Raw genomic sequence first — 14796 nt, 5'->3', positions numbered from 1 at the left:
TGTGCCACTTGTTTGCAAAAACCTGTGGAAGCCAAAAATGGCATCCGATCTCTTGGAGCTGGAGTTGCAGGCAGGTGTGAACCATCCCACATGGACACTTGGAACCAAGCTCTGGTCCTTTTCCAGAGCAATAAACACTCTTGACCGCTGCACCGTCTCTCTCCAGGGGTGTGGAACTCTTGACTTGCCCGCCACAGTCCCCAAGTGCTAAGATTTCAGGTAGACTGAAGGCCACTCTTCATAGACCATCTTCCCATGCCCAGGGCTTCAGACTAAGTCTCATCAGTCAGTTCTTGTCATTTCAATCAAGTTCCTAATGTCTAAAACCAAAAGTTTTAGGGGAGAAAAGATTTGGGGTTTGCAGTCATTTGTTTTTGCTTGCTCGCAGTTTCAAAGGGCTCAGTCCAGGGTTGCTTTGCCCTGTGTGCTTGGGCAGGATATCATGATTGGTTGAATATGTGACAGAAGGGACTCTTTGCCTCGGGTTGAACAGGAAGTAGAGAGCTAGTGAGGGACAGGGGACCAAGTACATCCTTCAAAGGCATGGCCCCAGAGACTGTCCTCTAACTAGATCCCACCTCCATGTTTCCAGAGCCTCCAAAGCAACACTACCACCTAGAAAGCAAGCATTCAACACGTAAACCCGTGGGGATGTTATGCCCAGTTCTCGGGAAGCCTAGAAGAAGTCTAAGAATGGCAAGTCCAATGTAGTACAAATGTAAGAGAGCCTTTATTCACGAGTCAGACCTGGATCACAAGCCTTCTCCACTTCGAAGGTTAGGAATGCAATGATGCCCAGGCCAGGGGCTTAGAGTATTTGCATAAGCACATGCATAAGCAGGGATCATCAGGCTTTGGGGTCACATGACAGGGGAGGTGACAAGGGGAAGCCATCCTTCAAACCTGATATCCTTGGTTCAGACAGCAGGGCTGAATCGTGTGGCTGGTAGGGTGGACTCTTCTGACCTGGGAAGTAACTTTATGGTGCTATCAGGAGCTAGTGTGTTTTTACAAACTGGCCGCAGGTCTCTGGGAACACTCAGTTGCCCTTCTCTCATGGCCCAAGAGTGGGCCACTTACCTTTTCAAGGCTGTTTGGTCCTTGTTTCTCTCAAGAACAGGCGCCATCTGCACCAAAGACACGTTAGTTATCTATCAAGGGGGGGTGCCAGCTGTTTGTCCGTTCCCAAAGCCAGCATCTGCCACTCCAGGTGGTGGTGGGGTTGTTAGGGGGAAGAGAGTGCCACCATTCAGGTGCCAGGCTGGGCCCTCTCTGTTTGCCCTCTCTGAAAAGCTGGAGGCATCTATGCAGGTAAAGCGGGAGGGGAGGGAAGGGAAGCACTAACTGCAGGAGCAGTGGGAAAGTCCAGAGGCAGGTTTCCTGCGTCTCTTCCTGGAGACTTTCTTATTCCAATCATGTTGTAGGATATCCACCAGAGAAGACTGCTCTGGTGCACCTGGTTTCATCTTTCATCTATGACATCATGGATGAGTGTCTGCAGGTTGGCATCAAGCAAGAGGTCATCATCAAGCAGGATTGATGGCTGATGGTGGTGGGTTTCTCAAACCAGACTCAAGTGTGGTCCAGGAGTAGGGCCTGGTACCAGTTCACACAGGCATTAGACAGCCAGCATTCTAGTGTTTCTCAGAGGAGGGCCTCAAGGGGGTGGGGTCCTGTGGCTCTATCATCTTGACCCAGAGTTAACCTTTTTGTTCATTGTTTTGTGTTAGACCAGCAGTAGCTGCCACAGCTCTTAAATAGGTGGGCCATCCTGTGGCTACAAGGTCCAATCGTTTGGGCAGGTATATTGCAAGGCAATTGCATGGCCCCAAAGTTTGGGTTACACCCCCTTTGCCGTTTGTTTTATGGACAAACAGGTTTAGTTCATCAGGAAGTACTAGGGCAGGAGCTGAAGTCCAGAACTGAGTCTTTAAAGCATCAAATGTCTTTGTTTAGTCTCAGTCCCGATTAGGGGCTTAGTGCCCCTCTTTGTGCTGCTGTATAGAGGACTTGCTGTTCCCACAAACTGGTATTCAGAGGCAGAAATACCCTACTGCTCCTAGGAACTATTGCACCTGTCTCTTAGTCCTAGGAGCTGGGATCTGAAGGACAGCAGTAGCTCTACTCTGAAACAGGCTCCTTTTGCCTCCCCTCAGCTGGTAGCTAAGATAGGCAGCCTCTGATGCACAAAGTTGGTCTTTCAAGGCTTGTAACTCTTTTTTTTTTTTTTTTTTTTTTTTTTTTTTTTTTTTTTTTTTTTTTTTTTTTTTTTTTTGGTTTTTTCGAGACAGGGTTTCTCTGTGTAGCCCTGGCTGTCCTGGAACTCACTCTGTAGACCAGGCTGGCCTCCAACTCAGAAATACGCCTGCCTCTGCCTCCCAAGTGCTGGGATTAAAGCCACCACTGCCCGGCTAAAAGTTATTTTCTAATATCTGGTACCAACTTGGTGACAAAGAAAATCTTCTTAGCAGCTGCCTTTAATTCTTCTAAAAAGGACTTTTTTTCCTTCTAAAAGGAAAGTTGTTTAAAGTCTCCTTGGTCTGTGTTCTATCCAGGCTTCATTGTCTTGCCATGATCCCCTCTCCTGGCCTGAGAGTGGTCTTTCTACTTTTTTTTCCCAGAGAATGGTGGGATTTGAGTTTTCCAGTTACACAGATCATTGATTGAAAAGAAGAGATAAATCATGAAGGAAGAAGGTGTGGAACTTTCTCTTTTCCTCTGAGCTCAGCCCAGGTGAACTCTTTCTTTCCCTGGCTGCTTAGGTCAGGGAGCAGAGGGAGTGCTTGCCTTGCGGAACTGTTTCTCCAGCCCTGTGTGCATTCCACTTTGATGGCAGGAAGGCCCAACCCTTTATCACCTCCACACAGGGACCAGGACTAACCCTGAGCGTGAGCAGGAGCCCAGTGAGCCACTTCAGAGGCAGAGGATTTGGGGGATTCCTCTGGGTGACCTGGCAGAGCTAAAAAGATTCAGGTCCCCAATAAAAAAGAGCAGACCTTTAGCCAGAGTGGGTCTCAGAGAAACCTCAGGTCAATACATGAAAACAGACCTAACTGAAATCCATAGAAAGATACAGGGGGAGAGAGAGAGAGAGAGAGAGAGAGAGAGAGAGAGAGAGAGAGAGAGAGAGAGACAGACAGACAGACACAGACACAGACACAGAGACAAAGACAGAGAGACAGACAGAGACAGAGAGAGGACAACCAGGGGTAGCCATCACACATTCATACACATGAACAGACCAGGGAATCTAGTGATATCTCACATGGATCCTAGACAGTGGATCACCTGCGACCCCTGACCTGTCCTATGTGTTTAAACAGAAGGTCCCTTAACCTTCTAACTTACCTCTGGGGGTGACAGACTAGGCAACTTTCTAATTGTTTTCTTTTGGGATGGAGGTAGTGGAGGTGTCAGATCCCTCCAAAGCATTAGACAGCGAGTCTTAGGGATGTGAAACTCAGGCTGTGCATCCCCTAACTGAGGCTCTGCACCCTGTAGGAGCTCCTTGACCTCACTCTTCCCTACTCTGAGGGGCTCTGACCCTTGGTGCCTTTGGGATCTCAGTGGGAGCTCTAGAAATGCTGTAGGGTATCCACCAAAGAAGACTGCTCAGGCATGGCTTTAAGCCAATACAAAGTCACCCAGCAACTGCGCTGGGCATTTCAGATCCCAATGCAGCACTACGCCTTTCTCCTCATGAGCTTTTAAGCACAAAAACCATATTCTTCATTCAGTTAACAAGAACAGTTAGCCAGAAGCAGAACTGTAGAATCCAGGAAGCAAGGTTAGCGCTTTTAGAGACTTTCCCAGAACTACATACTTTGATAGATTAGGTCTTTGTTTTCATTTTGACAAGTCATATTGTGTCTGCGTGTTGAATTTTATGATCTGACCTGAATGGTACTTCCATCATGGAGTCAGTTGTGCTAAGGTGTTAGTGACTACTAAGGGATGAGGCTCTGTTACAATAATATACACACACCTCTTGCCCACTCCTCTTATGAGGTAGCATATGTTGTCCATGTAGCCAAAGAATAGAATGAAGTACACTTGGTAGAAATCTACCCCTTACTTCAGCTATAGGAAAACAAGCCGGACAGTACGGCATGCAGAAAATGCCAATTTCAATGTCAAGCTTGTATACAAGTACCTGTTGCACGATTGTACTCCATTAACATACAAATATTATTTGTCAATTAAAAATACAACTTAGAAAAATATACAAGTTTTGCTAAATACCATGCCAATAGAACAATACCTAAAAAAGACAGACCAGAGACAGACCAGAGTCTTCTCTGGAGTGGCATAAGAACGTGTGCATGTTTAACTTCATGACAAACAGATATTTTGTTTGTCCCATTCATCCATCTGAGTTTGTCTTGCCCCTCACTCCCGACACCCAAGAGGATGAAACAGGAGAATCAGAGTTCAAAGCTAGCCTTGGCTATAGAGAAGAACCATCCTGAAGACGTGAACACATAAACATCTCTGAGCCCAACAAACCCTTTTTGAACGCCTACTGTGCTTGGCCATTTTCTTGCTAGCATGATGTTAGGACTAAAGGGACCATTATGCTTCAGATGACAAGGTCGGGAATGCTAGAGAGGAGAACTGGCGAGGTCTGGGCATGAAAAAGCCAAGCTGACCAGGTGCTATGAAGGACAGGAGAAAAGGAACAAAGTCAGACTTGGTCTTGGCAGCCTCCGATAGCACCCCCTGGGCCTCCCTGGAGAACATGTGCAGGCGCTATTTCCCTTTCATGGATGGTTCTACTTCCTCTAACATGAGTGACTAAATTACAGGTAAGGATGGTTCTTAACACCTACTCTGGGAAGGGACTGCCACGGACCGCCCATAGACAAGATAAGATATGGTGGTAACAAAAGAAAGTAACCATTGCATTGTGAGAGCTCTGTCTCCTGACAGATGCTGTTTTGAGGTTAAATATTCTTGACATTGCAGTTGGGTTGTTCCCACTATATTAGAAAGCAGGGCATGTGGACATTTGCTCACACATTCATTAACAAAGCTTACGTAATGGCTATTCTTGGTTGTCAAGGAGACTGCATCTCATCTGGATCTTTGAGGTAGGAAGACACACCTTTAATCTGGACTCTGAGGCAAGAAGGCATACTTCTAATCCATATCTAATCTGGGCCACACCTTCTTCTGGAAGCCTATATAAAGGCATTAAAGGAAACTTGCTGTTTATCCGCTTGCTCTCACCTTGCTAGCAAGTCCACTCACTAGCGTTAGCACAGCTGTTCTCAACCTATGGGTGGTGCCCTGCATGGGGGTTGAATGATCCTTTCACAGGGATCACCCAAGACCGTCAGAAAACACGGAGATTGACATTACAAAACTTACAACAGGAGGAAAATGACAGCTATAAACCAGCAATGAAAATAATTTTATGGTTGGGGGTCACCACAACATGAGAGGAACTATATCAAAGGGTCGCAGCATGAAGAAGGTTGAGATCCACTACATTCGAGCCTTCTTCAGGATTTCAGAGTATACTGAAGACCAGCTGAAATATTCAGCCTCGTGGACTGAGCAGCTACTGGATTCTAGGACTTTCATTCACAACCTACCTTTGTCAGTTTAGCGGGAGCAGAGCCTGCAAGACATCCCAGTAAATCTATGTACAGAGAGATTCATTTTATAAGTTGTTTATAAGTTGTCTAGAGACCCCTGACTAATACACAAAGGGTGTGCATCCTCACTATGGGATTCATGAAGTCATTATAAATATTGCTTACATTGTGGCCTTTATACCCCTAACTTTTGTGTGGTAGAAAAATACTCTAAAAGGAAGATCTAGTCCACCATGATTTGTGACAGAAAAAGAGACACCTTACCTAATGAGCATGTCACTCATGTCATAAGTAGTCCTTAAGACTTCTTTCCACAGTGTAGACCCCAGTACGAAGCTCTGCCTTGGGACTCCAATTCTTGAGATTATTCAGCTCAGCTTCTCCAACTAAACTGCTGCTTTGCTGGGTAAACTTTCACTTAAAATATGCCTCTTAACTGAATTCATACCCAAGAAGACTAGAACATAAACCCCACATCTGCCACAGTATAAGAAAATGAGATAAGACTTTAGTTCATGTTTTTCCATACACCTTTAATCCAGATCTTATCATCAGGGAAAAATCGAGATCCGCAGCATCTTGACCATTGATGGAACTGTGTGGCCTGCTGTGGCCAGGACCTGATTTGGAGCTCCAAAGACGACTGGTTAAATGTCCACAGACAGCCCAGGTTGTACCTCTCCTAAGCTCTCATATCTTGTTTTTTGTTGTTGTTGTTGTTGTTGTGTTTTGTTTTGTTTGTTTGTTTACTTTTGTTTTTGTTTTTTTCAAGACAGGGTTTCTCTGAGAAGCCCTGGCTGTCCTGGAACTCTCTCTGTAGACCTGGCTGGCCTCGAACTCAGAAATCCGTCTGCCTCTGCCTCCCAAGTGCTGGGGTTAAAGGCGTGCGCCACCACTGCCCGGCAGCTCTCATATCTTAAAGGAGTAGTCCTTCATAAATACAGTTTTAAAACAACACGATGTCTGCTGCCCGAAGTTCTACTGTTTGTGGCTTACTTACAAATGAGGTTTAAGAGGATACCTGCTCTCCCTCTATATGTGAGCATCCCAAAGAATAGGCACAAGGAGAAATGGGAACTTCAGAGAAAGGATGGCCTGCTGTAGCTATGTGCTCCACTAGCCGCTGAGAAGCAGGAGCAAGCAATGACCATCTTGCAACTAAGCAGGGAGCTGCTCAAGCCCTGGAAACCACAATCATTAACTCTTGTCAGAAGTTGTCTGAAGCTCAGAGTTACTTGTCTGTTTCCCTTGATGAGCAGGTGAGTCTGGAGCACGCACCCATCTGTCCACTCGCCTTGGGCACCCTTCATCAAATGACAGTTTGCTGCTACTTTTTTGGTGTCTATCTTTCTGTGTTTCTCTTCCTTATTTCAGAGATGTGAAAAAGGACTAGGGGGTTTCATTAGGGGGTTTCATTATTCAGATACACAGAAAGGCTTGAAGAATAGAGCATTATTTTAGGGACCCATGTCCAGCTTTTCCGGATGATCTCATCCTACAGGGCATGTGGATGAAAACATCGGGTTGAGCCAAGCATCAGTTTTGTAAATAATGCTTTACATTTAAGGAGCTATCATAATTATATGTTTAGTTTGCATTTTTTTTTTTGCTTATTTTTGTCTTAATTACTGGTGTTATTACCAGGAAGTGAAACTGATATGCTAACAAAAATTAGGAATAGCAATTCTACCTTCTGATTACAGTTGGATTTATTTTTAAAATGCTTGATAATTAACTTTACTACTTCTGGTGTATTTATTTTGGTTCATGTGCATGTGCCTGCTTCCCTGTACGTGCACTGTGTGTGTGCAATACCCATGGAGGACAGAAGAGGGTGTTGGATCCCGTGGAACTGGAGTTACAAGCAGGTATGAGCTGCCCAATATGGGTGGGTGGGTGCTAGGGATCAAACCTGGGTCCTCTGCAGTATTAACAGCTGAGCCATGTCCCTAGCCCCCTAGTTTTACTTTTAAAAGCAAGGAGAATTCAGAATTCTTTTAGAAGTTTTTCTTGGAAAGGTCTTATTTCTTATTGTAGCTACTAAGCCTTAGTATTATAAGCATATCATAAACAGAGCCTTAAGTCCACAGAATCTTTCCCTGTGCTCTTCTCCACCTGGGACTTACCTAGATTCTCTCTCTTTTTTTTTTTTCTTCTTAAGTAAACTAAAAAAAAAAAAAAAAAAAAAAAAAAAAAAAAAAAATCTCAAAAGACATAAAAGGAATGATCAAACTGAGTTTATTATGGGAGTAAAGAAGTAGGTTGTTTGTTTGTTTGTTTGTTTGTTTTTTAAATGTGCATTGTATTCTGCCTACATGTATGTCCATGTGAGGCTATTCAATCCCCTGGACCTGGAGTTAAAGACACTTGTGAGCTGCCATGTGGGTGCTGGGAATTGAGGTCCTTTGGAAGAGCAGTCAGTGCTCTTAATGATTGAACTGTCCTTCTAGCCCTGTGGTTAATTCTTATATAATGAACATTACAGTAAACAAACTGAAACATTTAAAACTTAAATGACCACCCAAACGGATAGTTGTGACAAACATTGGCTCCACTGGTAAAGTGCTCGCTGTGCAAACCTGTGTTCATATTCCTAGCATCTCCATAAAAATCACAGTCCGGGGCCAGCATATGCTCAGTGGGTAAAGGCACTCACTGCCTGAGGATGCAAGCTGATGCCTTGAGTGTGATCTATGAAACTCAAAAGTGGAAGGAGAGAAATGAGTCTACCACTGGCCTCTGACCTCTACACCTGTGCCATGGAATGAGTACAAAGCACATACACATATACACACACACACACACACACACACACACACACACACACCCCACACCCACACCCACACACACCCACACACACACACGCACACACACAGACACACACTCACGGGGGTGGGGGTGGGGGCAGTACACTTTAGTTCTAGAATGCTGGAAGCTGAGGTAGGAAGATGGTGGGCTGAAGGCCAGATAAATTTGAAATACTTTCTCAAACAAAACACAAAAAGCACTGGAGTGGGGTGTAGCTCAGTGACAGCGCATTTGCACAAAATAGAAGATATAATATATAATGTTAGAAAAAAATTAGTGACTAAAGAAGCTTCTTTACCTGATGAAAGATTTAATTATAAGACTCATAATAAATATGGTGGTGAGATTCTGAATTTTTTCCCTTTAAAATTGAGAACAATCCCCAGGGCCTCAAAAACATATTCAACTTCTGAATAAGGATGCTCACTACAGTTCCTTTTGTTTGGGATTCTACTGAGGGCCCAAGAGAATGTAATGAGGGAGGAAAAATAAATATAATCTATAAAGATTCAAAAGAAAAATAAAACATTGGCCGAAGATATAAATGAGATTATAAAACGTCAAAAAGAACCTCCAAACAATTTCTCAGCATACATACAGAAAGTTTACTACATATAAAGTAAACATGGGAAAAAGAAAATCTCTTAAACTTCTAACAGAAAATGGAATTTCAGTGGATATTATTTCAAAATAGTGCCAAACACACTAAACATTACCCAGATGCAATGGTCCATGTCTACAGCCCCAGCTACTCGAGGGTCTGAGGCCAGAAGCTGGAGCTCAGCCAGGGCAGCACACAGACAAAGTACCCTCTGGAACATGTAAACACTTGTCATAAAGCAGACAAGCATATAAACCGTAAACATTAAGACATATGAACCACGGGCTTATAAAACATATAAACTATAAAACACATAAACCGGGAAATACTATTCCAAACCCTGGGCCTTAGTAAATGGAGGTTTAAAAAGAGCTCGCAGGTGTTTGGCTCGGCAGCACATATACTAAAATTGAGCTGATACAGAGATTAGCAGGACCCCTGTGCACAGATGACACACAAATTCATAAAATGTTCCAAATTTTATTTTAAGGGGGGAAAAAAGCTCATGAACCAGAAGACTCTATAGTTAAAGATGTCTATAGTTAAGTCCAGTTAACCTGTGGGTTTTGTACAATTTCAGTGTAAAAAAAAAAATCACAGCAGGTTCTAGCGTGTTCATGCATCTGTGTATCATTATGATTAAGAAGCTGGTTCTGAAGGATAACTGAAAATATAAAGTAGCAGCCAAGGTGTCTTGGAAAAGAACAAAAAGGTCAGTGGCTTACTCCACGAGATAACTTGACACAGAGGCGGTGCAGAATTGGAGCAAGCACAATGCATGAACCAGTGGGAAACAGTCTAGAAGCATCCACACGCAGACAGAGATGTCTTTCAGGAGAATGGTAGCCCCACAGAGAGATGGGAGGAAGACTTTACCTGTTAGTTTGTTTCAGTGTTGGAGATTGAACCCAAGGCCTTGTATGGTGGACCTCTTGGCACAGCCAACACACACACACATACACACACACACACACACACACACACGCACACGCACACGCACACGCATGCACACAGCATTCCACGAGGATCTAGACTCAAAGGGGAGAAGGTTGGTGTTATTTTAAATGATAATTTAGAAAAGAAAATATATTCCTGGCCTTAAGAAATGGAAATAAATAAGACATAAATTGATTAATAAAAGATTGACTGGGTCAGCTATATTAAAAGTTGTGTTTATCCAAGGCATTTAGTGAAGTCAAAGTGGATGCCACAAACTAAGAGATGAAATTTAATATGTGTGTGTGTGTAACTGATAAAACAAATAAGGAAAAAGTGATCCCAATTCAAACGCTCAAAAAATCTGAGTAAATATTTCACTACAAGGATATGTAAATAGTCTATAGATATTAAAAATAGAATAATCAGTAATCAGGGAAATTCTGATTAAAATGACAATGAGGAAAGACCACATGCTCATCTAAAGGGCAGAAGTGAGAAAGTCTGAAAGACAGCCCACACAGGGTTAGTGTGGATGTAGATTAGCCACTGGTGGGAAGGGGAGGAAAATCAGTACAATTATCACGTAAAATCTGGAATTATTTTCTAAAACAAAATGCACACGTACCCTCTTATCCAGAAAATGTTGCTTTAGGCACATAGTCAGAGGGAATTTTATGCACATGTTCAAAAAAAGGCACAAGAGTGTTTATAGCTGTATTTTTCATAACTGTCACAGTCTGAAACAACTCAGATGATACCCACACAGAATAAATAAATTTTAATCTATTTACACAGTGGGAACGTGTAAAGGAGTGGAAATATGTTACACAAATCCCACAGACAGCTTCCATTCGTACAACAAAAAGAGCCAGACCCTCCCCACCTTCAAACAAAACAGACAATATTACTCTTTCATTAATTTTAAAACAGACACAACTAGCTTATGGTGTTAGAAGTTCCTAATAAGTGGGGTTCCTGGGGTGCAGGCAGTGTGTGGTACTTTCTATAAGTAGCTCTTCTGTGGGTGCACTCACTTTGTGCAGAGTCAGGGAGCTGGGTGTTTAGGGTAGATTTTTCTGTATGCATACTGTTCTCCTGTGTCAAGAAATGGTGAAAAATTAGACAGGAAAGATGGCTCAGTGATTAAGAGCACTGGTTGCTCTTCCAGAGCACCCAGGTTCAGTTCCCACACCCACATGGCGGCTCACAACCATCAGTAAGTCCTGTTACAGGGACCCGATGCTTTCTTTTGACCTCCAGCAGCAGCGTGACATACCTGCAGACCCTAAAATAAAAACAGAAATAATTTTAAAATGTAAACAATTAAAAGTGTTTCAAGAGATACCCTTGTTTCTGAACTCGGCCATTCTGAAGCTACATGGAGTTTTCCTGCAAGTTATGTGGTAGTTAAATAACATGTACACATTGGAACACTTCTTTTAAAATTAATATGACTTTATTTTTAGAACTCTTTTGGGCTTACAGAAGAATTGAATTGAATAAAAATATTTTCATGTGTGCCCTCACCTCTACCACAAACATACAAGCACACACCTCACTGTCATCTAGCATCATTACTGTGGTATAATTTGTTACACTGCCTGAGGGATACTGAGGCATTATTACTCATTAAAGGCCACAGTTGACCTAGGATTTACTCAACTATGTTGATTATGTTTAAATGCCCAATAGATATAAAATTAGAAAACCTCATTGTGGTCAGACAATTTTAACTAATGCCACAATGAGATACTACCACATACCTACCAAAGAGGCAAAAATGGGAAAGCTCAGCCATGGCAGTATTAGCGTGGCCTATATAGAACAGACTGCGACTCTTATCCTGCTAGTGTAAGCTGGAACCACTCCCATGGGACCCAGTTTTGTTACATTGTATGGATCCTCTCAGAAGTATTGATAGGTATCCATCACTAGAATTAGACAGGTACTTCTAAGTTGATCTCGGTTCCTCAGCTTCATACAGCTTCTATAGTGGTTATTCGCTTCCACTACTGATTGCGTTTTTGTTTTGTTTTTACTTTTTGTTGGTTCTTTATGAATTTCACATCATGTACCCCAACCCCACTCATCTCACCCACACCCCCAAACAGAGAAAAAAAATCTCATGGAAGCTGTAGTGTGTCACAGTGTGTCCCACAGTACGCCCTCTTGTCCACACTTCTTTGCTTGCTAATGTTCATTGCAATGACTTGTTGGTCTGGTATGAGGCCTCTGACTTCTGCTGCTCTATCGATACTGGAACCTCACTGGGACTCCTCTCAGATACCCTGCTGTTGCCCTGTGTCATGGAGATCCTGGAGTTTGGGGTCTATAGGATGAGGTCCTTCATGAATTCTAGCATTTCATGAATGGAGTAGATGTTGGGGTGAGCCAATTCAAATCCCTGGTTCTGGACCTGAGAGATATCTGAGCTGGTCAGCCACTGACTCTCTCAATCTCACACCCTCACAGCTGGCTCACCAGCACATCCTGCAACCAAGGCCAGCTCTACCCCGCTGTCCAGGTGAGGTGCAGGGCCCACTCTCCCAAGTGCTGCAGCTGGTGAGGGACATGGCCAGCTCTCCTGCCTGCCATAGATGGCAAGGGGTAAGAGGGGGTGGCATCTCTCCCTAGCCCATGTCATCGCATGACGGACAAGTGGCAGGGCCAGGTGTCCCCTGCTCACACCCCTGGTGCCAGCTCATCCAAACCTCTGCCACCAGGGTCAGCGCCACTATGCTGCCCAGGCAAGGTACAGGGCTCACTCTCCCAAGTGCTGCAGCTGGTGAGGGGCAGGGATAGCTCTCCTGCTCTCATGATCCCAGGGACAGATCTGGGGGGGGCAGAGGAGGAGGGCACCCTTGTCCAAGCCACCGCTTGGAGATATCAAGTAGGGTCAGGTCTCCCACATTGCTGCAGGACCAGGGACCCAGATGTGGCCCCCGATGGCAGCACAGGACCCACCATGGTCCCAGGTGGCAGCTACTCACATCATGCTGTTCTTCACTACCCTCTGGTCTCTAGTTTTGTTTCTGTTCCTTGTGCTCACATTCTTCTCTTTCTCTTCCATTTCTCCACCACTTACTTGCTCCTCTTAGTGGGGCCCCAAGTCCTGAGTATCTGGAGTGGTCTCAGGAGTGCTGGGTCCCTCTCGTGCATTATGGATCTGGGCCAGGGGTCATCTCAGGCATGATCTGTCCCCCATCCCCAGGCCTGTGCTGTACTGGACGGTCACCAGCCTGCCAGAGTCGCCCCATGCAAGGGCTGTCTATCTCAGGCTCACTCTTGCCTGGGGCCTAGAGGTCCCAATTGGGGGTTCTTCTAGTCTCTGGCTTGCTCCCAATCCTGGGGGCCCACCCTGGTCTGCCTGCTTCTAAACTGGTGGTCATCTCAGACTTGCTGTTTTCAGGGAATGTTAGACAACTAACCATTCAGATGCTCATAGGTCAGAACACTGAGTGTAGACATGGCCTCTCTCTGCCGTCTACCGAGGCACATGTGACACAGCAGCCACCTGCAACCCTTCTAGGGGCAGGGGCATTACTGATTGGTTTTATCATCTTTCTTACCATAGCTGTGTGCTTCCTGGAGATGCTGTGAATTTCTTATGCCATTAGTTAGTGGCATAAAGGAAATAGCAGGTGTATAAAAACTTAGGGTCAAGTAGTTGAGATGTTAGTTTCCAGGCCTAAAATTTCAGAGCTAGCCTACCTTCCACTTGTCTTTGCTAGTTGGAAAGATGTGCTAATGTTCTTGGGAATGTTTAAGGGAACACTGGCCATGTGCCATTCTGACCAATCTCCCACATTCAGGCTTCTGTGAATCATGTGTTGGTTCTGAATCAACACATGCTCGGGACGAGGATGTGCCAGCTCCGGCTCCAGGCTCACCCACCTCACGAGGCTCAGCACACTTTTCTAGATGAGCCCTGACTGTAGAATCTCTGCATAGAGGGTTGATCTCTGGCTCCTTCCACCACATTCCTGAGGATGACATCTCAGAGATGACTAACGTGCTGACGGGAAAGGTAGACAGCTGTTCTTTCCTGCCCAAAAGGAACAGGTCAGGATGGCTTCTGGTAAACGCTCAAGACTACAGGGGAAATTCTAAGACTACGTTTTGGTCCTTAAGAGTGAGTGACCTTTGTTGGACATGTCCATCGTAAGCACTGACAAGAGAGTAACTAGCTCACTTTCAGTTATTGAACATAACAGCTTTGGGTCCCATCCTTACTACAAGTGGAAAAGAGAAGTCCAAAGTTGTTATGAGCTGAGTTTATCAATATTTTAAACTGAACATGTGGAGGTTACATAGCCTCCTGGTGGTTGCCCAGTTCACAGTGTCGGAAACCAGTCACAACAGCTTTGAACTGCTTTCGATAATGTCATTGACTTTAGGGCTAGAGTCCTGCTAGGCTTGGTGAAGTTTCTTTATCAAAAATTATTATTAAGCCGGGCGGTGGTGGTGCATACCTTTAATCCCAGCACTTGGGAGGCAGAGGCAGGCAGATTTCTGAGTTTGAGGCCAGCCTGGTCTACAGAGTGAGTTCCAGGACAGCCAGGGCTACACAGAGAAACCCTGTCTCAAAAAAGCCAATATATATACAATATATATATATATATATGTAATATATATATTTAAAACAATAAAATTATGGGGGAATTACTTAGAACACTAATAAAGTCATTGACCATTCCAATGTCTGTCTTTACACCTGTAATCACAGTGATAAGGACTTTCTCCAATGGTTCTTCCGGGGTCTACAACTAAGCAGAGTGCATAAAAGCTGAATTTCGTTATGACAAACGGACGTGAATGCTTCACAATTGTCAACTCTGTTTTCTCCAA

General features: G+C 44.2%; 1 non-coding gene and 1 pseudogene across 1 annotated transcript; one reads left to right on the top strand and one right to left on the bottom strand.

Moving 5' to 3' along the window:
- Window positions 1–9388: 9388 nt before the first annotated feature.
- Window positions 9389–9492, top strand: LOC116104233. Its single transcript, XR_004123758.1, has one exon. It is a non-coding gene; the product is annotated as a U6 spliceosomal RNA (small nuclear RNA).
- A 3867-nt stretch (window positions 9493–13359) lies between these two features.
- Window positions 13360–13484, bottom strand: LOC116104361 (annotated as a pseudogene).
- Between the last annotated feature and the right edge of the window lie 1312 nt (window positions 13485–14796).

The sequence above is a fragment of the Mastomys coucha genome, unplaced genomic scaffold, assembly GCF_008632895.1.
Source record: "Mastomys coucha isolate ucsf_1 unplaced genomic scaffold, UCSF_Mcou_1 pScaffold21, whole genome shotgun sequence".
Lineage (NCBI taxonomy): Eukaryota > Metazoa > Chordata > Mammalia > Rodentia > Muridae > Mastomys > Mastomys coucha.
This window is presented reverse-complemented; position numbering and strand designations above follow the sequence as displayed.